A 26,736-nucleotide genomic window follows, 5' to 3' on the forward strand; every position below is an offset into this window, starting at 1 on the left:
ATCCTCCTTAAAACATGAAAACCACTTTCTTGCCGCCCTCTGTCCAGCGGCATTATCTCCATACGCTGTGCAAATGTTTCTGGTTGCCTCAGTTGCTGTCACCCCTCTAATTAACTCAAACAGGAAAATATCTCAGAAATGTTCCGATTTTTCCACTTGGCTCGCCATTTTCTGGCGTCCGCAGCTCCACTCACTACCTACTAATGACAAAATGAAAATATGTAAACTCAAACAGCGTCAGTGAACTACAAAAAATAACAATCGACAAATAAGTCCTTAGCCACCGGAATACCAACATACCAAACAAAAACGCTGCTTAGTTATACATCAACTTAAAAAGTATTTAAACAAAACACTTTTTAATATAACACCTTTTTAAATGGGACTAAAAAGGTATAATGTAGTGCCTGCTAAACCTGTACAGTTTCATAAACCCATAGAGAGAGTTCCGAAAATCTGTGCTCGTGAAATGTTAATAGCTATGCCAATAACTGTAAGATTTAAAACGAAAAACGTAGAGCGCTCCCGATAGATAACGAATGCATAAATAGTTTAGCTAAATCACTATCAGTTTTATTGTATTGGAAATGATATGAAGTACGGTGTGATTTTTCGAAATAACAGCTACTCTCTACTCATTACTATTATCTACTGGGTGCACCTCACTTTTCTCGTTCTAAATTTTGCAAGTATTCTCACAACTATTAAAAATTCACTTGCACAAAGTTTCAGGACGTTCTTTATGGGGTTAGAAATCTGTAGGGCCTTGGCAAATTTATATTATACATTTTTGTCCATTCTCGAAAGCGTTATATTAAAATAATTGTATAAATAATTATTTTCTCCTTTTCAGTCTTGTGTGTGTGTGAAGTTTCTCAGTCGATTTCAAATATTTTTATGAGACTGTAACAAAGCCATGTAATAAATTCCAGGTTTATCTCAGTTTTTCTACATCTTGATGAACCAATATATTGCTTCCTCCTACTTATATCTCTCAAAATGTCTGGGAAGGTAAAAACTAAGAAAATCGAGCTCACCGGAAGTCTAACCAGTAATCCTTCTCACTGCGAAATATTCGCGATTGGAACAGGCCACACGCCTGACGAGAAAGCGAGTTGATATTGCATTGCCATCCATTTCTGGGCTACGTTGAAAGTTTAAAGTATCTAGCCTATCGTAAAAATAGTTGGAAATTAACTGCAAAATTTCTGCCGAACAAACAGAAGAACAAAGTACCCTTTGCCACACACCAGATAAGAAAGAGTGTTAATATCGCACTGTCAGACATTCTGAGCTACGTTGGAAGTTTCAACTATCAAGCTCATTGGGAAGTTATTTTAAAATGAACTGCAAAATTTTTACGGAACAGAATAACAGACAAGGAAGGGACCTAGTAAAAAGTATTAAAACAGAAGTCGTGAAGTCGTGGAATAGACAGAAACTCAGAAGGAAAAATACGGCGAAAGCTGCGGGAGCGCACATTTCTCAGACGAGTGTATTACGTACTGTACTTCCAATTAAACATCGCTGAGTGTGAAACACAGGACGAAAGCGGCCCACCCATAAAAAGAGTCCAGCGCAGCGGCGGTTTCCATTAACAGCAGGAAGGCGTCAATCTCCCCGAGCTTCCGCTTCCATTATTTCAGGACACTTAAAATGCTGTGGCTGTACAGTTATCTCATTTTCGGTACAACATAGAAAACACTGAGCCACAATTTTACCAAATGACGCACTGAACGCAGCACACACTGAAAATGAAGCAAGTTCCGGGGATTAATTCATCTCGTCCTTTGATGTACATCAAAGACATTCTGTTACTTGTTACTCATTTTTTATTCATCCTACAGGACTCAAGTTATATACCATGTTGTTTGTTGATAATGCTACCGCAAATATGTCACATTGGTGGAAGGTCGGTATTTCATCGTTATCGGTCACTGAGATTAAGTAAATCACAAACGTTTTTCCTGTAACTCTTCAAGGTACTCACGTGATTTTTTCTATCCAAAATATGTTTCCAAATGTTATTATGGGTTCATTTCAATCCAGAGTTAATTCAGAGACACATGTAGTCCATAATACTTCTTTAACTTTCTAATGATAATTTTTCCATTGAGGAACTGACAAAGGCACTATTTTCAGAATCAAATTCATATGTACAACTTTGAACATGGCTGACGTTTGCAGCAACCATATACACAAATTTGAAAAATATGTAAAAGTCTGCTAACCGGTTGCATAGATTTCCTATATACCTTGACCATGTTTCGTCACCTCTAAGGGTGACTTCATCAGAACGTAAGGTAATTACATGAAGAACATATCGTCAAAGATGTACAGTGATTTAAGAGCTGAGTTTCTCAAGTCATACATTAAAATATAGGACATAATGTTCTTCAAAAAGTCAAACATAAGTAACATCGGTGTGGTGTGAGTCTCCTCACGTAATTACCTTACCTCCTGATGAAGTCACCCTTAGGGGTCACAAAACCTGGTCAGGGTATATAGAAAACCTATGCAACCGGTTGGCAGATTTTTACATATTTTTCAAAAATTCATATCTATTATTTACACCACATAAAAAATCTCCTCTTCACTAACCTAAAATTTTACGCTATTGCCACAGTGGTCGTCCTTAACCTCCCTCAAGTCTCCATTAGTGGTTGTACGGTAGTAAAAACAATACTTTGGCTGTCAAAATATCCATGGGTGTGCTGCCGGTCTATAGTGTCCAACGGGCACAATATTTCGGCGATCATACATGTCGCCATCATCAGGTGAACTGACGGACTGAGCTCCTCCGTTTCAGTCTCCATAGTGAATTTGATGTTGGGGTGTATGGAGTTTAGATGTGTAAGGAAGTCAAGGAGTTTATCCATACCTTTCCTTGACGTCTTGGTCAAGAGAAGCGCTGACGGCACCCTAGGTCATGGGGTGTATCGGAAGACAACGCACACTGATCTGTATTTGCACGCAGACAGCTGCCACCACCCTTCACAGAGGAATGGGGTACTTAAAACTCTAGTACATAGGGCGCGCACTATCTCCGACACAGAGAGTCTACCCCAGGAATTGGAACATCTGAGAACTGTATTTCGAAAAAATGGGTACTCAGAGTGGCAGATTCAACGTGCTCTCCGCCCAACCACTGCAGCACAACCTGTTGAGATGGATGAAGTCACGAGGGAGGAGGTAGGCACTGCATTTATTCCATACACAGGCGCACTCTCGGGGAAAATCGCTCGCATTCTGAAGAATCACCGGGTCGGAACTGTGTTTTGTCCTCCAAATAAAACTCGTGCACTGGTGGGGAGCGCCGAAGATGACCTCGGTTTGAGGAAGGCCGGCGTGTACCAGATTCCGTGTCAATGTGGCAACTCGTATATTGGACAGACGATGCGTACCGTCCAGGATCGATGCCGTGAACACCAGAGGCACACTCGACTGATGTATCCGAGTAAGTCGGCGGTCGCTGAACATTGTTTGTCGGAAAATCACGCCATGGAGTATGACCACACGAGGATTGTGGTACAGACGTCGAGATACTGGGACAGCGTTGTTAGAGAGGCCATCGAAATTCGCACCAATGACGACCTCATAAACCGTGACTGTGGCTATAATCTTAGCAGGGCTTGGGAACCAGCGATCGGGTTAATCAAGAGTAAATCGAGCAAACGTATAGTTGTGACGACCACGGCGGACAGAGCCATCACACCGACGTCATCTCAGACGCCGTCGCAATCTGTTCCACCGCGTGACCGTGGCGCGGGGCGCGGACGGCGGAGGGAGCGCGCTGCGGGCGGAGGGTATTTAAATCTGCCGCCGCCGCGACCGAACCCAGTTCCCTCTGAGCAGCCATAGCGTACGGATCTCCGTGCCGGCACGTTCACAGGAGCTCAGTCCGTCAGTTCACCTGATGATGGTGACATGTATGATCACCGAAATATTGTGCCCGTTGGACACTATAGACCGGCAGCACACCCGTAGATATTTTGACTATCAAATACGCCGGGGGAAACTCAAGAATCACAATACTTTGGCTATTTGAACCAGAGTAAGCGCAAAATCATTTACCGTATGTGTACCAAGCGTTATAGGAGTTACGTTTAGACTTTACGCAGGATTTTTGTTGCAAGTAGGGTTAATGTCATGACTTGCCGTTAGGCGGAGATATTGCTGGTAGAGCGACATAGGCTCCTACGTCACAGTTGCAGACAGTTGATATTGGACTCATCAAGGTGAGCAGGACTTTAACTGTAAAGCACTTTTATCAAAACAACTGTTGCTCCTCGGGAGCTCAAATGGGTCTGAGCACAATGGGACTTAACATCTAAGGTCATCAGTCCCCTAGAACTTAAAACTACTTAAACCTAACTAACCTGAGGACATCACACACATCTATGCCCGAGGTAGGATTCGAACTTGCGACCGTATCAGTCCCGCGATTCCGGACTGAAGCGCCAAGAACCGCTCGTCCACCACGGCCGGCTCTTCGCGAGCACTGACGCACAGAGTTGAAGAACACTATTCGTGAGTTCGAGTTAACTGCGAATATGGGAATTGTTGCTGGAAGAAGCCGAAGGCTAATTTCTCAACCTGCTGGCCAGGACGTCACTGCTTCCATGGCAGAGAATACTGAACACATGTACGAGCTTCAAGCAGGGCATGAGCCTTTCACGTTTGGCTCAACATTCTATGGGCCACCGCTCGAAAAATGCTGTGAAGAATTGTGAAATGGTATCCGTACAACCTAAATACTAATCACCAACTTTTGACACTTGTTGCAGACATTCGAGTGGATCTTGCTCTTACGTTTCTTGCCAAGGGTTGACGTTGACGACGTTATTTTGTGGAGTGCTCAATGGGGCAGTGAACACTCATAATATTGTAGCATTTGCGGACTGTCACCGCCAACGAACGTTCATGAAGTTCTCCTACATAACGAACGTGTCACTGTGTGGTGTGGCTTCACGGCACAGTTCATGGTCTGTTTTCTTTGAGGAACTCATATGTGACTTAATATCTGAGGTCATCAGTCCCCTAGAACGTAGAACTACTTAAACCTAACTAGCTTATGGACATCACACACATCCGTGCCCGAGGCAAGATTCGAACCTGCGACTGTAGCAGCAGCGTAGTTCCGGACTGAAGCGCCTAGAACCGCTCGGCCACAACGGCCGGCTGACGCATAACCAATGAAGCTGGTTGTGTTATAGTCTGCACACTATTTACCGTTATTTCTCTGTACTGTGTGCATGGTACCATATTTTATTTACTTATTTCTTAATTTATGAGTCATCTGTCTTCTGGCGGGTTTGATGAGTCCCGCCACAAATTCTTCTTCCGTGGCAAACAATTTATCTCAGAGCAGCAATTGCAACCTACACCCTGAGCTATTTTCTGGAGACATTCCAGTCTCTGTCCCCTCCTACAGCTTTCACGCTCGCAGCTCTCTCTAGAATCATGGGAGTAATACTCTGATGTCTTAACGGATGTCCTTTCATCCTGTCCATTCTCCTTGCAAATATTTTCCATGTATTTCTTTCCTCGCCAGTTCTGCGGAAAAAGTCCTCATTCCCTTCCTTATCAGTTCACCTAATTCTCGAAATTCTTTTGTAGCTCCATATCTCAAATGCTTCGATTCTCTTCTGCTCTGGGTTTCCACAGTCCATGTCTCACTATCATTGCCAGAAGTTGTGTCTTCAGACTAATGTCCATGTTTGATACTAGTAGAGTTCTCTTGGCCAAGAATGCCTTTCTTGCTGGCGCTAGTCTCCTTTATGTGTTCTTGTTCCGTCCGTCATAGGCTGTTTCGCTGCCTAGGTAGCAAAATTCCTAAACTTAGTTTCCCGCTTTACTTATTCTTGCTATTTCTCGTTACTTTCGTTCTTCTTCGATATAAACTCAATCCGTACCCATTATACTGTTCATTTCATTCAACATATCCTGTAATTCGTTTTCACTTTCACTGAGGATAGCAATGTCATCAGCGAATCTTATCAGTGATGTCCTTTCAACTTGAATTCTAATCTCAATCTTGAAACTTTCTTTTATTTCATCATTGGTTCTTCGACGTAGAGACTGAACAGTGGCGGCGACAGCCTACATCCCTGGCTTACACCCTTTTTAATCCGAGCACATCGTTCTTGATTTTCCAGAATTATTAGTCCCTTTTGGTTTTTGTACATATTGTATGTTACCCGTCTTTCACTCTAGGTTACTTCTTTCTTTCTCAGAATTTCGGATTTTGTGCACAATTTTCCACTGCTTAACTCTTTTTCCAGGTCGATTTATCCTATTAACGGTCTTGTCCATCCTTCAGTCTTCTTTTCATTATCAATTGCAACCTCGGAACAGCCTCTGAGGCCTTTATCTCTGCTAAATCGGAAAAGTAATAGTTGTCTAACACATCCTCAAATCTCTTTTCCATTTCTCTGTACGTTATTCTTGTCAGGAACTTGGATGCATGTCGTTTGTTGCCACCTCCCCCAATGATTTTAGAAATTCTGATGGAATGTTATCCATCGCCTCATTTCATATTAAATCGGCCAAATCTGCTTTAAATTCTCATTCTAATAATGGAACTGTTATCTCTTTCCTATCAACTGCTGTTTCATCTTCTCTCACATAATCAGACAGTGCTCCCCCTCATAGAGGGCGTCAGTGTACCCTTTCCACATCGAGGCTCTCTTCTCCGCATTTAACTGTGGAATTCTGGGCTCGGATCTCACCACTCATTATATTTTGACTAATAATCGGCATTGGCGGCCGAAGATTTCCGGCATAAGAAGTCACGCCGCATTCTGCCAACGGCCTTGTCAAAAAGGACGGAGGAGTGAACAGAGGTGAAGGGCACCCTATATCATAGAGGTGGGAAACTGTCCCTAAAGGTGGAAGAATCAGCAATGATCAACGGCATGAGGATGCAGAAGGCAATGGAAACCACTGAATTAAAGACACGTAACGTGAAGGCACAGGACATGTGGCCCATAACTGAAAAAGTGTCATGGAATGTCAGAAGCTTGAATGTGGTAGGGAAACTAGAAAATCTGAAAAGGGAAATGCAAAGGTGCAATTTAGATATATTAGGGGTCAGTGAAGTGAAGTGGAAAGAAGACAAAGATTTCTGGACAGATGAGTATAGGGTAATATCAACAGCAGCATAAAATGGTGTAACAGGAGTAGATTTCGTGTGAATAGGAAGGTAGGGCAGAGAGTGTGTTTCGTGAACAGTTCAGTGACGGGGTCGTTCTTATCAGAATCGACAGCAAACCCGCACCGAAAACGATAGTTCAGGTATACATGTTGACATCGCAAGCTGAAGAGACAGAGAAAGTGTATGAGGATATTGAAAGGGTAATACGGTGTGTAAAGGGATGTGAAAATCTAATAGTCATGGGAGAAAAGTTGGGAAATTAGTGGGACCAAACTGCTGAGGTCATTGGTCTCCAAACTTATGCACTACTTAATCTAACGTAAACTTACGAATGCCTGACAGAGGACTCGAACCTCCGACGGGTGAGCCGCGCGGGACGCAACAACGCCCCTCAGATCGCACGACTACCTCGCGCGGCTAGTCATGGGAGAATGGAATGCAGTTGTAGGGGAAGGAGTAGAAGAAAAGGTTACAGGAGAATATGGGCTCGGGACAAGGAATGAGAGAGGAGAAAGACTGAGTTCTGAAACAAGTTTCATATAGTGATAGCGATTATTCTGTTCAAAAGTCAGAAGAGGAGGAGGCATCAAATATTAACTTACAGTTGAATTACATTCTACTTAGCTTTATGTTACGAAATGTGTAACCCATTTGAAGAACTTTCGCATCCAGTCTGCCAGAGCCGGACAAATATATGGGAAATGCTGCTTGCTGCAGAATGATTATGTGTGACACTGCTGCGCGCTTTCCACTTTTCTACAGGAAGTCGCAGATGACCTCTGATATTTTTCCGCTCCCTTGGATATCAGCCGTTTAATGTGCGGAGATAGCCACTTTCCTACTGGCCCTCAACCTTGGTGTTGTTGTGGTCTTCAGTCCAGAAACTGGTTTGATGCTGCTCTCCATGCTCCTCTATCCTGTTCAAGCTTCTTCATCTCCCAGTACCTACTGCAACCTACATCCTTCTGAATCTGTTTAGTGTATTCATCTCTTGGTCTCCCTCTACAATTTTTACCCTCCACTCTGCCGTCCAATACTAAATTGGTGATCCCTTGATGTCTCAGAATACGCCCTACCAACCGATCCCTTCTTCTAGTCAAGTTGTGCCACAAACTCCTCTTCTCCCCAATTCTATTCAATACCTCCTCATTAGTTATGTGATCTACCCATCTAATCTTCAGCATTCTTCTGTAGCACCACATTTCGAAAGCTTCTATTCTCTTCTTGTCTAAGCTGTTTATCGTCCACGTGTCACTTCCATATATGGCTACACTCCATACAAATACTTTCAGAAACGATTTCCTGACATTTAAATCTAAACTCGATGTTGACATATTTCTCTTCTTCAGAAACGCTTTTCTTGCCATTGCCAGTCTACATTTTATATCCTCTCTACTTCGACCATCATCAGTTATTTTGCTCCCCAAATGGCAAAACTCATTTACTACTTTAAGCCTCTCATTTCCGTCAACCTTACTGAGTTCTACTGTCAGGACGGTAACTGTTTTACGATCTTCGTTCTTTATCTAGAAAAAAACCTTTCCATAAGAGTTATGTTCTAAAATGCCCTTTAACTTATAAACATACGAGCTCAAATATTCAAACAAAACTATCGCAAGTGAATAAATGTAAGAAGGCCACAATTCAAAATGTCATTCCGATTACACTAAAGCGACATCAGTGGTACCGAGGGAGGTAAGAACTTACAAGGTTAGGGAAAGAAGAAAAGCCACATAAAATGTGAGTACTTGAACGACTCAAACTGGACCTAGAAAAAAAAGGCATTTAGTTTCAATTACTATTTTGAAATCTCAAAGCCACCCAATCAATTTTTTGTTTATTTATAAGTTGATATCCACGCTACGGTCGCAGGTTCGAATCCTGCCTCGGGCATGGATGTGTGTGATGTCCTTAGGTTAGTTAGGTTTAACTAGTTCTAAGTTCTAGGGGACTAATGACCTCAGCAGTTGAGTCCCATAGCGCTCAGAGCCATTTGAACCACTTTTCAGTTCATATCCAGCAGAACTGGTGCACATTCAAATTCTCACGCCACAGTACCGTATCAGGCCTCTAGAGGCTCCAAAACAAAATGACGCAGCCCATTGACTGAGGGGAGTATCCTGTGGTAATTCGTTTCTGAAAAAAAAAACAGCTGTTTACAATGTCATATGGGTTGGCCTAACACAGCAGCAACATTTTCACGCTACCGAAATGAAATTGCAATGTGATACTTCACCCTGTCAACGGTCTCTTTGTCTGATTCTTGTAGCGCTAAGCTATGGAAACGTTGGGTGGTGATTTTATTGTGTACCAGGCCTACAGACTTGCCGCTGCAATGAAAAAATTAAGAATTGCTTTTCATTTTTTAGGTGTGACAATGCTTACCCCTCTTATGTGAAACACGACTGAGAGAAAAAATTCTGATTTACTTTGTAAGGTTCCAGGTATCTATCCTGTACTCGACGAATCCGATGACACCTTGTCCCTCTCTACCACAGTGCACCGGCATCTCTGAAGGGATTACCCCATAGTTCTAGAAAGGACATATTGGCACCTGGATATCGTTTGGCACGAAGAAATCAGGGAGACGCGCCAGAGCCATCATATGAGTAGGACGCGTATGTGTGTGAGAAAAGAAATTGTACTAAAAATAAAAATTCTGAAGCACAGGATTTGTTTTGTTCTGGCGGAGTCGTCATATAACTACCAGGAAACCGTATTGTAAGGAATCGGCAGTGGGAAACTCATATAAGCTCGTTATCAGCGAGCTACTGGAATTGTAATGTGAGTGTGACCAGAAAAAGTAGGGACGTGATACTTGAAATTAAATGGAAATAAATCTGATTTAAAATACCTGATTTTAAGAAATATATTACAATGAATGATGTAAGGCAGTCGTAATGGGAGTTATTCGAACAGCAAGTAACTAAAAGCACTTACAAAAATAGCAGACGAGGAAAAATTGGATTAAGGTTTCAAGCTTCCCTACATCCTCCAACTCTTTAGGTAAGGAAACGCAACGGAAATCACTTGAGTATAAGGAAGGCAGTCCACATGGAAAACACAAAGTACCTCAGGAAACTTAACAACCACCATGCCATACTGAAAATCAAAACTCGAAAATTTTGATGCTGCGACAGCAAACGGAAGATTTAGTAATAGAATAAGAACAAGGAATGACCGCTTATCATAGATGACATATATTTATCATGTTACGTACTTTTTAAGCACCACTAGAACAAGAATCATCATATTGACACAAAAATATGATATGCTGTTTCGATATATCCAAAAAGCTCTATTTAAAAGATAAAATAACATGTGTGATGCTGAAAACAACACGAAGATATCTGATACCTATAACAATAAAAAATTAAAACTAATTTCTCGTATCTGGCTTCACAGTTGTTCATTACAGCTCGTTTTCTACGGGGTTAGCGAATTTGACTCTACATCAAGGGGTCCAGGGTTCGCTTCCTGGCAGGGTGTCTGTATTGTTCTGATCAATTCATCTCATCTGCATCACAAAGTCACTGACGTGGCGTCAAACGGAAAGCCCTGCACCAGGCAGACGAACTACCTCACGAGGGGCTAAAAAATGGCTCTGAGCACTATGGGACTCAACTGCTGAGGTCATTAGTCCCCTAGAACTTAGAACTAGTTAAACCTAACTAACCTAAGGACATCACAAACATCCATGCCCGAGGCAGGATTCGAACCTGCGGCCGTAGCGGTCTTGCGGTTCCAGACTGCAGCGCCTTTAACCGCACGGCCACTTCGGCCGGCACCTCACGAGGGGTCTCGCGGCCAATAATGTCGAAGGATCATATCGCAGTCACATACAAATGACATCACGGTCACCTTTGACTGTAGAAGTGTTTATTTTTACAACCTACTTTTGAAGTTTCGACCGCGTCCCTAGGTACTGACAAATGCCATATCACAGTTATAGCACTTGATAATGGTCACACTACAGAAAATATAGTAGTGAGTTGTGGTAATAAATAATTTTAAGTTCAAAATCGACTATGGCGCCACATTTTAAGGCTTATTGCAAATATTTGGAGAACTGCTTTGACTGCAGTATGGTTTAACATGAGTGACAGAGTGTGGGGCGGCTGGTAGGAATAATGTTGTATAAATGTTTGAATGTTGAAACACTTCACGGCCGATTAACCATATGTGGGGCGGCGGTTAGAATTAATTGTTATATAAGTGTTCCTATTATTTATACTGTTGTTTTGCCGTTCTCAACACTGGACCTCTAACTACAATATTGGCAATCAGAAAGTGATTAGCAAAACGTGAAGCCTGTAATTAGAATTCCTAGTGCCCACTTCATCTGAGAAATACACTTCTAGCTACAGCTTATAGCTCTGAGAAATTAGGAGATTGTCTGGGATTCATAATCAAAAACGATTTTCTAAAAATAGTTCAGTATATTCTGAAAGTCACAGATAAAAAAAAAAAAAAAGAATCCACACAATCTAACTAACAGAGCAGTTCAGAGTCTAATGCGCTGATGCAACTATAACTGTCCTAATTAAATGTTTAAGTGAATGCTCGCCATAATTTGATGATAATATTCATCAAACGCCATGCTAAATAATGGTAGAATGTCTGTCCCGCGGCGGCACGTGAAAATACGACATACGCAAACTGACGATAGATAATTAAAGTCATCCCAGAACTAACACTTCACTCGAAAATGATTTCATGGTTACGCGTATCCCGAGTAACTTAATACGGCATCCGAGGCTGTTTATAGCAATGATACCGACGCGACGCGACTCACGACACAGATGGTGTACTATTCAGCGTCTTGGAGAGAACTGCGGCCTTACTTCCTCGCGCAGCGTTCTTATATATAAAGCAGCGGTGCGGACGGCTAAGGGAACGCCTGATCAAATCGGCTCTCCCGACTAGCCGCTGGACTAGTAATGCACCACATTAAGTTATTGAATAAATCATAGCTTCTTTTGCTGATGGCCGATGAAGCTCTCAATTGAAATGTGCATTCAACACACAGGTAAGTAATCATAATAAAAGTATGACGTGGCTAAGTTAAATATTTTGGGCGAGAGAATTAATTTAATTACACTGCACGCAGTAGATGAGCTCTGAACTTGCCCTTTGGAGATACGCTATCGCTATAGTTTTATAGTTATTCAAATGAAACTTCTCACATCTTTATGGTTATAGCGGATCTCCATTCTACTTAAATATAAACATCCTAGACTTATTTATTAGCCGACTTAATCTATCCTGCTTCCTTAATTTTTAAGACAAAAACCAGAAAATCATTAATTTCAACTAAAATCTTAATTTGTGAGATCGAAAATACTGTTTCTATTAAATCATTACGAAAATGGAATCTAAATATAAATTTTTAAGTTTCTAGCTCTTTTCTGTTGCGCCAATGATTTTTACAGAAAAACGTCCAAATTTCGAAAATGGTTAAAGTCATTGAACTGATATTCAACACATATTAATTTAGTATTACTCCTGACATGCTAGAAACATTTTAGGTTATTTACTTGATTTTTGATGTATTGCGCAACATTTATGACGTCAGAGCTAGTTACAGCGGACTGGCTGGCACACAATGGAGTGAGTAGGCTGCTTCCCTACAAGAGAAAATCGCGGAACTGTGAATTCTCAACCTCTTCTGTGCCATTTGCTCTTACATTTGCTGAAAAATCTCAAATATTTTGACATTTTGATATGAATAAAACGACACTGAAAATAACATCAACATATGGTCATCATCCAATAACCAGCGCAAAACATTTGATTCGGTGAGGGTGTGCGGAATCTCGAAATTCCTGCTTGCTGCTAGTCTCATTAAGAAGTACGCAAAAGCCTTGAATCGCAAGCCGGAAACTTTGGTGTTTAATATAAAAGATAACCCGTACTTAGCTAAACCTCTTCGCAAGAAGGAATTCGCCAGTTCTCAGAAATTATTTATCGTATCTGTGGAAGCCGCAATCTAAGCCACGAACTATAATAGTTGAGGAATGAAACTCGATGTACAGCGCCGGAACGACCTTCAATATCCGAATAAAATTTTTCTCATGAGACAAAACATGAATAAAAAATTACTTTGATTTTGGAACTAGAAGTTTCCAAACGATATTCGTAGATGAAGAGGGGAAACATAAGATTTCAATGCAGTTATTAAACCAGCTATAATTAAGGGGTCCACTTTGACCACAAAAATCAGCTTGACAGTGGCACAACAACGATAGAAAATCCATGAATAATGTGACATTTTGGAGGTGTTGGCCAAGATTAAATTCATCCTGGGCAAGAACGCTCCTTCAGTGAATCTCACAGTGCACTACGTACATGCTATTCAGAATAATGTTTGGAATAAAAACACTAACTCTGACAATTATCAGCACTCATGAATCAAAGGGTACAGAAATAAAAGTGGAGAGGAAGTTCCATGGAGATTGGAAGAAGTGATCACAAGAAAAAACGCAATAACAGTCATTTGCGATAGAGTTACCAGAATGTAAACGTAAAGTTGTGGACAAATAACTAAGAAAAATGCACGCAGCAGAAGCCATAAGAATAACTTGCAGAATTTGTGGACGCAAAAATTACAATGCAGGACTCCTAACTAGGATTTGTTTTACTGTCAACAGTATTTTGAATGAGAACATTAACAAACAAGCTATCAGGAATGTATTAAAATACATTTTTATTTGGCTTCCATTTCGATGGTGAAGTAGTGGAAATAAATTAAGATAATTTATTAATCTACCAATTGCCAGCCAGTATGGTAGAATGTTATCATTTAGACAATGTGTGATAACTGTGGAACATACTGCAACTTAAATCTTGTCAATGGTTTAGCCGGCCGAAGTGGCCGTGCGGTTAAAGGCGCTGCAGCCTGGAACCGCAAGACCGCTACGGTCGCAGGTTCGAATCCTGCCTCGGGATGGATGTTTGTGATGTCCTTAGGTTAGTTAGGTTTAACTAGTTCTAAGTTCTGGGGGACAAATGACCTCAGCAGTTGAGTCCCATAGTGCTCAGAGCCATTTGAACCAATCAACGGTTTAATTGAAATACGCTGACAGCTGTTGCTATGGAGCTGTGAAAAATGAAAGCTACGGAATAAGCCATCGTGTAACAGTGCATGGACATCGAATAAAGAAGAGCAAGATGTAAGAAAGTAATATGGGGAAGTTAATTTATCTTTTCTAGGAAAAACTGCCATCGAAGCATATCGAAGATGAACTCAGCATTCCACTAAACAAAAAACGGCTATAATAATAAGTTACTGCCTAGAATTGTCATGAAATGTCTTCAATAAGCAATAACTCTTTACTTAGTTACTGTCTTCGATGTCATCAATTTTACCAAGTTTATGGATGAAATAAATAAAGAAAATTGTATACTGACACATCCACAGAGTGAACACTCTGTGGCTTAAACGCGAAATCAAACAAGAAAGTATATGTAGATCTGGAGGCAAGTGGCACATACGAGGTGGGCTTTGATAACCGATTGCCGGCCGAAGTGGCCGTGCTGTTAAAGGCGCTGCAGTCTGGAACCGCAAGACCACTACGGTCGCAGGTTCGAATCCTGCCTCGGGCATGGATGTTTGTGATGTCCTTAGGTTAGTTAGGTTTAACTAGTTCTAAGTTCTAGGGGACTAATGACCTCAGCAGTTGAGTCCCATAGTACTCAGAGCCATTTGAACCTTTTTTTTTTATAACCGATTCATATGCGTAGACGATAGTAACAGGCTGCAAGACTTCGAAGACAAAAGTTTTTTCATGAATAGAAGAAAGAAATCTTAACAGCAGAAGCTAGAAAGTAAAAAGAAATAAAGTGAATACGAGAGACTGGTGGAGAATATGCCAAGACTCTTTGATTACAAGCATGGCCGTACACTGCCCTGTAATGAAAAAGAAGTTATAACAGTCGTCACCACAAGATCATCATACAATGTGTCGCCAATGTTGTTATTGTAGTCTTTAGTATAGGGGTTGGCTTGACGCAACTAGAATTTCCTGTGGAAGCCTCTTTATCTATGCTGACTGAAGTCAGCATAGTCTCCCTCTTCTATTCTTAAAAACCCACTTACCTCCATTATCCGCTACACTATCAGAAAGACGATCCTGTGGCCTGTGTCCTATCAACTGAGTCCATTTGAGGTCAAGTTGTGCCAGGAATATTAGACCCTACTTCCCCACCTGGATTCAACACCAGCTAGTTAGTTATCTAATCAACCCACCTAATCTTCAGCATTTTCCAGTAGCTACATATTTCAAACACGCTCCTTTTCAGTATTTATCTCAACTACACTCCTGGAAATTGAAATAAGAACACCGTGAATTCATTGTCCCAGGAAGGGGAAACTTTATTGACACATTCCTGGGGTCAGATACATCACATGATCACACTGACACAACCACAGGCACATAGACACAGGCAACAGAGCATGCACAATGTCGGCACTAGTACAGTGTATATCCACCTTTCGCAGCAATGCAGGCTGCTATTCTCCCATGGAGACGATCGTAGAGATGCTGGATGTAGTCCTGTGGAACGGCTTGCCATGCCATTTCCACCTGGCGCCTCAGTTGGACCAGCGTTCGTGCTGGACGTGCAGACCGCGTGAGACGACGCTTCATCCAGTCCCCAACATGCTCAATGGGGGACAGATCCGGAGATCTTGCTGGCCAGGGTAGTTGACTTACACCTTCTAGAGCACGTTGGGTGGCACGGGATACATGCGGACGTGCATTGTCCTGTTGGAACAGCAAGTTCCCTTGCCGGTCTAGGAATGGTAGAACGATGGGTTCGATGACGGTTTGGATGTACCGTGCACTATTCAGTGTCCCCTCGACGATCAACAGTGGTGTACGGCCAGTGTAGGAGATCACTCCTCACACCATGATGCCGGGTGTTGGTCCTGTGTGCCTCGGTCGTATGCAGTCCTGATTGTGGCGCTCACCTGCACGGCGCCAAACACGCATACGACGATCATTGGCACCAAGGCAGAAGCGACTCTCATCGCTGAAGACGACACGTCTCCATTCGTCCCTCCATTCACGCCTGTCGCGACACCACTGGAGGCGGGCTGCACGATGTTGGGGCGTGAGCGGAAGACGGCCTAACGGTGTGCGGGACCGTAGCCCAGCTTCATGGAGACGGTTGCGAATGGTCCTCGCCGATACCCCAGGAGCAACAGTGTCCCTAATTTGCTGGGAAGTGGCGGTGCGGTCCCCTACGGCACTGCGTAGGATCCTACGGTCTTGGCGTGCATCCGTGCGTCGCTGCGGTCCGGTCCCAGGTCGACGGGCACGTGCACCTTCCGCCGACCACTGGCGACAACATCGATGTACTGTGGAGACCTCACGCCCCACGTGTTGAGGAATTCGGCGGTACGTCCACCCGGCCTCCCGCATGCCCACTATACGCCCTCGCTCAAAGTCCGTCAACTGCACATACGGTTCACGTCCACGCTGTCGCGGCATGCTACCAGTGTTAAAGACTGCGATGGAGCTCCGTATGCCACGGCAAACTGGCTGACACTGACGGCGGCGGTGCACAAATGCTGCGCAGCTAGCGCCATTCGACGGCCAACACCGCGGTTCCTGGTGTGTCCGCTGTGCCGTGCGTGTGATCATTGCTTGTACAGCCCTCTCGCAGTGTCCGGAGCAAGTATGGTGGGTCTGACACACCGGTGTCAATGTGTTCTTTTTTCCATTCCAGGAGTGTATTTATCGTCCACTTTTCATCCTCATACAGTGCCACACTGCTGATAAATAACTTGTGTAAACGCTTCCCAACATTTAAATTTGTAGTCGATGTTAACAAATTTACCTTTATCAGAAATGCTTTCTTGATGTTGACATTCAGCATTGTGTCCTCTCCATACCGTCCGCCCAAAAACTGCCGAGACCGATATTGTTCCTAACGTAAGGCGACGTCAGCGTGTTAACTACAATGACAGCTTCAAGTAACTGCAAACAACAGCCGTGCATTCCTCCAGTCAGTTATGAACAGGAAAAGTGGTGGACTAGCGACCGTTGTGTGTCAGCGTTATTATGTCACAAATTGCGTTGTAGCAACTTCACTAAATCAAGTGTTACAGACATTCCCCAGAAGTATTTGAAGAAGAGGAAATTGTGTGGTAGATTGTCCCGCACCCCTTGACACGCGAACCAAAACAACGGCGCGTGGAGGCCTTTCGCGAGTTGACTTCAAACAAAAACGCTGACAATTTCTTTCTGGGAAAGTATTGTCAGTACTAACTTACAACAGAACGCCAAAGTGCAGGAATTCACACGAGAGGTCGACACTTTGACCACGTAACCAATATGACGCACAAGTTGACCAACATTCCAAATAAGGAATTTTCTGACATTTTCCAATGGCGGTATGAACGTTCTTTGTCCTGTAACCAAGTGAAGTAAGACCATGTAGAAACCTAAAGCATTAAATCAACGATATTAAGTTCTCTTTTTTTAATTAAGTCTCGAAACTTTGACTGACTGTGTACGTCGGCCATCATCACTTGATTTGCTGCCCAAACAACGTATCTCATATACTGCCTTTAGTGTTTCCTTTCGTCATCGTGAGAGCAGTTAAACGAAATGGACACTGTCTTGAAAGGAGGATATAAGATAAACATCAACAAAAGCAAAACGAGGATATGGAATGTAGTCGAATTAAGTCGGGTGATGCTGAGGGAATAAGATTAGGAAATGAGACACTTAAAGTATGAAAGGAGTTTTGCTATTTGGGGAGCAAAATAACTGATGATGGTCGAAGTAGAGAGGATATAAAATGTAGACTGGCAATGGCAAGAAAAGCGTTTCTGAAGATGAGAAATTTGTTAATATCGAGCATAGATTTAAATGTCAGGAAATCGTTTCTGAAAGTATTTGTATAGAGTGTAGCCATATATGGAAGTGAAACATGGACTATGAAAGTGAAACATGGACGATAAATAGTTTGGACAGGAAGAGAATAGAAGTTTTCGAAATGTGGTGCTACAGAAGAATGCTGAAGATTAGATGGGTAGATCTCATAACTAATGAGGAGGTATTGAATAGAATTGGGTAGAAGAGCAGTTTGTGGCACAACCTGACTAGAAGAACGGATCGGTTGATAGGACATATTCTGAGGCATCAAGGGATCACCAATTTAGTATTGTAGGGCAGCGTGGAGGGCAAAAATCGTAGAGGGAGACCAAGATATAAATACACTAAGCAGATTCAAAAGGATGTAGGCTGCAGTAGGTACTGGGAGATGAAGAAGCTTGAACAGGATAGAGTAGCATGGAGAGCTGCATCAAATCAGTCTCAGGACTGAAGACCACAATAACATCATCATCCCTTCACATCACGGGATTTTCATTTGACAAAATTTTATAAGCCTTTTTTTCATTTTGATCTTATTATAGACTTGGCACATATGTTTATCACCAACCAAGTTCTTAGGAAATATAGTCTTTGTCGTACAGCCATGCAAACTTCATGCTGTCATACGGCGTGAAATCTATTGTACAGTTATGTCCCCATTCTTTGTACAGTATAAAGCTGTAATTGCCAACGACAAAATTCATCACATTTAGTATAACAAAATATTCCTGGAGCCGATCCAACGAAAATCACTCGTTATCGCTATAGTCAGCAGGCTTGGAGAACCATTGCTTGACTCAAGAAACTCGCAGACGACGCCATACTAAGGATATGCTTGCATTTCAACGACCCACATAGTGCAGAAGCGTGAGGTCACAGGGCCAGGCAGTTGCACTGATATGTGCACGCCGTGGATCCATCGGCAGTTGCCCTCACCCCCCTCCACCTACCGCTTCTCGCTCTGCTCCGCTCTCCTCGCCTATACCCAGTGGCCGACACCTCCCGTGATGATGAATTATGCATCGCCGGCTCCGCACCGCCAGAATTTATCAGTAGCGGAGGTGATGAAGCTGTCCGTCAGATTGCCGGACGCGCTTCTGTCCATTGCGTGTCACGGGTGCAGTCCGCGCACGAGTCTGGAAGTTAAGCTTTCGCGCGCACTACACGCATAGGGGCAAGCTGGATGCAATGGCAACCCTAAGGAAACTGTTGCTTTGCTCTCAGCCTCGCGGCATTAGCCGAGCGGTTTAAGGCACTGCAGTCATGGACTGTGCGGCTGGTCCCGGCGGAGGTTCGAGTCCTCACTCGGGCTTGGGTGTGTGTGTTTGTCCTTACAAGGGAACCTCCCCATCGCACCCCCCTCAGATGTAGTTATAGGTTGGCGCAGGGATAGGCCTTGAAAAACTGAACACAGATCAATCGAGAAAGCAGGAAGAAGTTGTGTGGAACTATGAAAAAAATAAGCAAAATATACAAACTGAGTAGTCGATGCGCAAGGTAGGCAACATCGAGGAAAGTGTTAGCTTACGAGCGCCGTGGTCCCGTGGTTAGCGTGAGCAGCTGTGGAACGACAGGTCCTTGGTTGAAATCTTCTCTCGGGTGAAAATTTTAATTTTTTAATTTCAGATAATTATCAAAGTTCAGGCACTCACACACAATCAACTTCGCTCCACAAAATTCCAGGACATGTTCAGATTTGCTTGGACATATACAGAATTTGACGGTCTACGCACGGAATCATTTGAAAACGTAAAAAACATGTTTTGACAGAGCACAGGGAAAACTGTGCGACTCTAAAACTGTTGCATTCATTTGATGCAGTTTATGTGACAAACTCTTATGTTTTCATCACTTTTTTTGGAGTGATTATCACATCCAGAAGAAAACCTAAATCGGGCAAGGTAGAAGAATCTTTTTACCCATTCGCCAAGTGTGGAAGTTAGGTGGGTCGACAACATATTCCTGCCATGTGACGCACATGCCGTCACCAGTGTCGTAAAGAATATATCAGACGTGTTTTCCTGTGGAGGAATCGGTTGACCTATGACCTTGCGGTCAAATGTTTTCGGTTCCTATTGGAGAGGCACGTCCTTTCGTCTACTAATCGCACGGTTTTGCGGTGCGGTCGCAAAACACAGACACTAAACTTATTACAGTGAACAGAGACGTCAATGAATGAACGGACAGATCGTAACTTTGCGAAAATAAAGAAAGTAAAATTTTCACTCGATGGAGGACTCGAACCAAGGACCTTCCGTTGCGCAGTAGCTCACTCTAACCACGAGACCACGGCGCTCATCAGCTATAATTGTCCTTAATGTTGCCTATCTTGCACATGGACTACTCAGTTTGTATATTTTGCTCATTTTTTCATAGTTCCACACAACTTCTTCCTGTTTTCTCGATTGATCTGTGTTCAGTTTTTCAAGGCCTATCCACTATGTCAATTTATAACTAAATCTGAGGGGGGTGCGATGGGGAGGTTCCCTTGTTAGGATAATTTAGGTTAAGTAGTGTGTAAGCTTAGGAACTGATGACTTTAGCAGTTAAGTCCCATGAGATTTCACACAGACATGAACATTTTTTTTTTTTTTTTTTTTTTTTTTTTTTTTTTTTTTTTTTCTCACCTCATTCCACATTCCACACATAAGAGTATGAAATAAGTACTCGTGTTCAAAAGCAGAGCGTCTTGCACGGCTACAGATACGACGTTCATATTCTCAGGAGATGTACGATAGTATTTTCTGCAGAAATGATTAGTATGTGAATTATGTCTTCCCGTCAAGGTCAACATAGATACCGTGCCCCAGCACCACCTACCGGTAAAATGTGTTAGCGCTATAAACCGAAGGTAACGGATCAGTGCGATTTTAGCAGACGTGCAGGATGCCTCAGAGACGTTTGTGTGAACCGTACCGTCAAATCTGGTATGAGAGATTGCGATGAACTATCCGGGAAACTGCTGCTCCTGTGGGACGAAGTGTTTCGGCTGTGCAATGGGAGCGTGCAGAATGGTTCACGGAAGGCCTTAGAACACGACGAAGTGGGTCAGGTTATTAATGAAATTTGTCCTACATCATATATCTCTTTTTCGAACAAACAGCTCAGTTCATACATACAATACCAGGAACAAAAACGATCTACACAAGTACTTAAAAGCACTTACCTTAGTTCACAAAGGGGTCCACTACTCAGGAACACTCATCTTCAATAATTTGCCAGCAAACATAAAAAAATTTAGTTACAAATAGAGATCATTTTAAAAGGAGCCTGAAAGACTTACTAGTGGCCAACTCCTTCTACTCCATTGACGAATTTTTTAATAGAAACAAATGATGTATTATATTTACTCATACTGTTAGTACTGTTATTTCAGCTTAAGAAAATGATGAATTGTATATACTCATGATATTAGTGTTGTCATTGCAGCTTTTAAAAAAAATTACATGTTCTACATCCACGACGATCTCCTCAGCACGGATCTACGGCACGAAAAATAATCTAATCTAATCTAATGAAGGGTCGCACCGTCTAGACCACCCCTCGAAAAGATCTACGCCTCAACTCAATCGCATTGCAGGACAGATCTGCGTCGTCCTCAGCCGTGGCCCGACAGTGGAACAGTGTGACACAGCGTACACTGTCAGGAGTGACAGTCCATCACCGTTTATTATGACATGCGTTACGGCCGTGTCGTCCACTTCTCTGACTGGCTTTGACGAATGTGCAGACACGTTCTACACGGCAATGGTATATGGAATGACGTCATTGCGGACAGGAACGGCATCAGATAGTGTTTGCGGACGACTTCAGGTTATGTTTGTTTGAAAATGATGGCCGCATTTCGGTTCGCCGCAAGCAGAGGGAGCGTTATCACAGTGACTGCATTCGTAAAAGGCATACAGCGGCAACTGAATGTCGTACGGTGTGGGCTGGTATTAGGTACAACCACAAATCACAGCTGGTGCGTGTCCATCGCACTGTGACCAGTGTGATCTACCTGAATGACATCCTGCGACCTGTAGCCATACCCTGTTTGCTCAACGCCCCAGACGCTATTTTTCAGCAAGACAATGCGTGACCACATGCTGCTTCGCGAACCCGTGCTTTCTTGGTGTCGCTGGATATCAGCCTTTTGACTTTGTCCACCAGATCACCAGACTTTTCGCCAATCGAAGATGTGTGCGATATAGCGAAGCGTCAGAAGCACTGCTGTGACCCAGTGCCAACCGTAACATATTAGCTTTGAAACCAGGTGAATGCAGCATGGCGCTATTCGATCCTTATACGCATCGATGCCACCATGTATGGAGCAAGTTATCAGGACCCATGGCCAAACCTTTGTCTACTTGGCAATGTGACATACTGATCCGAGGTGACTGAAATATTAATCATTTCAGCAGAACATTCTAATGTACATGTCCTGTGAAAACGAACGAAGGGAGTCTTCATCAGAATTTATATTACATACGTAAGAAGTTGAGCATAACAGCGACGAGAGCTGTTACGCGCAACTTCTTACGTGTCTAATATACATTCTGATGAAGACCCCCTTTGTTTAGTAGTCGAAACCATGGTCAATTCAACTATAAAATCCATTGCAACTAGTGGACTGTCTTTACTAGAAAAAATATTTTCACGGTTGCAGCACACAGCTATGTTTAAAGTTGTTAAAACTTCAGAGTTTCGCTGAAATACAAATATTCAGTGTCCCTGTCTTCACCATATTCCCGAAAAACGTACTTCTTGCACTTTCCCTGATCCTCTGTCTTCACCATATTCCCGAAAAACGTACTTCTTGCACTTTCCCTGATCCTCTGTCTTCACCATATTCCCGAAAAACGTACTTCTTGCACTTTCCCTGATCCTCTGCTTGTTGCGTCTTCTCTGTTTATTTATTCATTCGGCGGGTCTGAACCTTTTAGACTCTTCTTTCGATCTGCTTATCTTTCTTCTACTTACCTTTTAACAGTTCAGTTTTGAATGGACTAGACATTATTATCCGAGCCTTCCCAATTCTTTACACTTTCTTTCTTTTCGTTATTGTTGGCCTTATTTTAATAGTAGCAAAGTAATGACGCACGTTGGGTTTGTGAAGAATGGGCGAACATCACTGGCATTGAACTCAGCTCTTCTTTAAACACAACTCTATTTTCATCGAAACTTTTTTTTTCTTGCAGTATCAAATGTCTGTAGCTCGGGACTCTTCTGTCTGATGCGGTCTTTTCAAATAATTTTGGAGCTTGTTAGCATAACCTTGTTATTACGAGAAAACTATTGTTAAGTAATATTCCCTTATTAACAGTTCAGTTACCATAAAGATGTTAAATACATTACAAAACGATTTTTAGGCAAAGTGGCCGTTTGACCACTTTGTGGTGCTGTCAGACTACTGGCCATGAAACCTAGTTGGGCGCCATTATCCTGAATGTTGTCTGAAAGTGAAATTACTTAACCTGGACCATTCATAACGACATGATTTCCAAGCCTATATTATAATGTCTTAACACCACCGTAGCAATTAACTGTCAGAATGTTTATATTTTCTAAAATATGGAAATGAATTTGTCACTAACCTTACACGAGATGCATAAAAACAAAAGATATCGCTGCAGATGAGCACACGCAGTTACTAGCGTGACACTCGCTAACAGAGGTCGTTTTGAACAGTTTTAAGTAGTCAACATTAATCTGCAGTACTCTCCAAAAGAATAAAAAAAAGGTCACTTTACCCAGCCTGGTCACTATAGCGGTCCATCCCCTGTCATTCACTGGACCCATAACTGGACAAGGTGAATAAATGGTGTTGGTGTTATTTGGGGGTTAAACATTATGGACTATGAAAACATATACCAGTTCAGACACTCGAGGAAACTAGCCTTGCTACTTCACACGTTCATTAGGTTTTAAATTCTTGTATACGAGCAAACAGACCGCTTAGACTGAGCATACTACACTACTGGCCATTAAAATTGCTACACCAAGAAGAAATGCAGATGATATACGGGTCTTCATTGGACAAATGTATTATACTAGAACTGACATGTGATTACATTTTCACGCAATTTGGGTGCATAGATCCGGAGAAATCAGTACCCAGAACAACCACCTCTGGCCGTATTAACGGGCTTGATACGCCTGGGCTTAGAGTCAAACAGAGCTTGGATGACGTGTACAGGTACAGCTGCCCATGCAACTTCAACACGATACCACAGTACATCAATAGTAGTTACTGGCGTATTGTGACGAGCCAGTTGTTCGGCCACCATTGACGAGAAGTTTTTAATTGGTGAGATATCTGGAGAATGTGCTTGCCAGGGCAGCAGTCGAACATTTTCTGTATCCAGAAAGGCCCATACAGGACCTGCAACATGCGGTCGTGCGTTATCCTGTTGAAACGTAGGGTTTCGCAGGGATCGAATGAAGGGTAGAGCCACGGGTCGTAACACACCTGAAATGTAACGTCCACTGTTCAATGCGAACAAGAGGTGACCGACACGTGTAACCAATGGGACCCCATACCATCACGCCAGGTGATACGCCAGTATGCCGATGATGAATATACGCTTCCAATGTGCGTTCACCGCGATGTCGCCAAACACGGATACGACCATCATGATGCTGTAAACAGACCCTAGATTCATCCGAAAATATGACGTTTTGCCATTCGTGCACCCAGGTTCGTCGTTGAGTGCACCATCGCAGGCGCTCCTGTCTGTGATGTAGCGTCAAGGGTAACCGCAGCCATGATCTCCGAGCTGATAGTCCATGCTGCTGCAAACGTCGCCGAACTGTTCGTGCAAATTGTTAGTTGTCTGGCAAACGACCCCATCTATTGACTCAGGCATCGAGACGTGGCTGCATGATCCGTTACAGCCATGCTGATAAGATACCTGTCATCTCGACTGCTAGTCGTACGAGGCCGTTGGGATCCAGCACGGCGTATCCTGAACCCACCGATTCCATATTCTGCCAACAGTCATTGGATCTCGACCAACGCGAGCAGCAATGTCGTGATACGATAAACCTCCTTACACGAGGCATCACAATAACGTTTGACCAGACAACGCCGGTCAACTGCTGTTTGTGTATGAGAAATCGGTTGGAAAGTTTCCTCGTGTCAGCACGATGTAGGTGTGAATGCTCTGAAAAGCTAATCATTTGCATATCATAGCATCTCCTTGCTGTTGGTTAAATTTCGCGTCTGTAGCAAGTCACCTTCGTGGTGTAGCAGTTTTAATGGCCAGTAGTGTACATCGCTTGTTTTCTTGACTGGCTACCTATTCTGATAGCACAGAGTGTCTTCAGTCTAACAGACTGAACGAATACATAACATTTTTGGCGTACAGGGTGGGGCAATTAAAAGTGCGTCGGACATTTTGAAATCATTTGTGGCAGCGTTAACGAGGAAGTAAAAGAGATATAGTTACAGAATGAACCAACTGCCTATACAGCCGACCGAACCGCGGAGCACATTTACACAGTCTTCACGCCTAACAGAGTTCTTAGCAGCTGGTGTGGTCGGGGTGCCAGCTGGCCACCCAGGTAACATGATCTGTCAGTGTGCGATTACTTTGTGTGTGTGGAGCCCTTCAGTGTAAGGTGTATCGCAAAAAGCCGCAGGGTTTTCAATAACTGCCGCACAACATTTTGAATGAAATTCCAGAAATTCCAACCGTCCAGCTTCGATGCGCCATCACCAGCTTGCTGACGAAGCCTCAGAAGCGTCCAAGATGAATGGTGGTCACTTTCAATATCTGCTACAGTTAGGTTAGTACAATATTTCCTTTTCTGTGCTGTGTTTCTTAGTACCCTCGAATTCCGTCCATTAGGCCACTTTTATTTCCCTCAGCCTGTATAAAAAACAGCAAACTACTACCTAAAGTTTTAACTCTTCATCCCGTGCTGAAATACATTTAATCGTAGGTATAGTTATTTATCAACATTTTTTGAGTTGTTTTCTTGAGTGCTATGACTATTCACCTCAGTTTAAGTGAGTGTATAAGATTAAGTTGAGCACATTTACTCTTTTCCTGATGACGTAACTGTAAACCATCAACGAATCTAGGAGAACTTGTTTCGTAAAAATATTCGCTGATCAAATTTCGGTGTGAGTGGAGGGTCAAGTATGGCTTACTGGTGATTTATTCAAAGCACATTATTGTACCAATACGATACTGTACAGGGTTGATTATGACAAATTATGGCAATATACTGCAAGTAACTGGTTAAACAACCGTAGGTGCTGCACGAAAAATAAAACTGTAGGATGAAGAGTGAGCACAAATAGAGAGCGGCTGGTTTGTAGGGCGGTAGGCGCAACTCTATGCCGTGCGTCAGGAGTCTTGTGGGAGACGGGTGATGGAGCGTTAGGGGAGGGATGGTAGGGCGCTTCAAGGTGTTGGGGAGGAGAAGTGGCTTCGGGGAGAGGGGGGAGTGTTAGGGGAGGCGGTGACCCTGACAGCTTATAGGGGACGTGACTGAAAGGCGCTCAGGTGGTGGTCAGATCGCGCGCTGAGGACACGACCCTCTTTATTTCTTCTGCGCAGAGCACTAGCTGCAGCCACAGCGACCTACATTGCTTCACTTTCCCCAAGAAGACAGTGTGATATTTTCAACGTAAACGAAATAATAAATGAAAGTCATGTTCGATACACTAATGTCGAATGATGCTGAATACTAAGAAATTTAAAG

At 43.0% G+C, this 26,736-nt stretch overlaps 1 protein-coding gene across 1 annotated transcript in view; it reads right to left on the minus strand.

Moving 5' to 3' along the window:
• The window catches only part of LOC124805157 (carbonic anhydrase-related protein 10-like), a 383,495-nt gene that overhangs the window by 201,476 nt on the left and 155,283 nt on the right, over positions 1-26,736 (minus strand). The gene's annotated exons all lie outside the window — the stretch shown is intronic.

This window comes from Schistocerca piceifrons, chromosome 7 (assembly GCF_021461385.2).
Source record: "Schistocerca piceifrons isolate TAMUIC-IGC-003096 chromosome 7, iqSchPice1.1, whole genome shotgun sequence".
Taxonomy (NCBI): Eukaryota; Metazoa; Arthropoda; class Insecta; order Orthoptera; family Acrididae; genus Schistocerca; species Schistocerca piceifrons.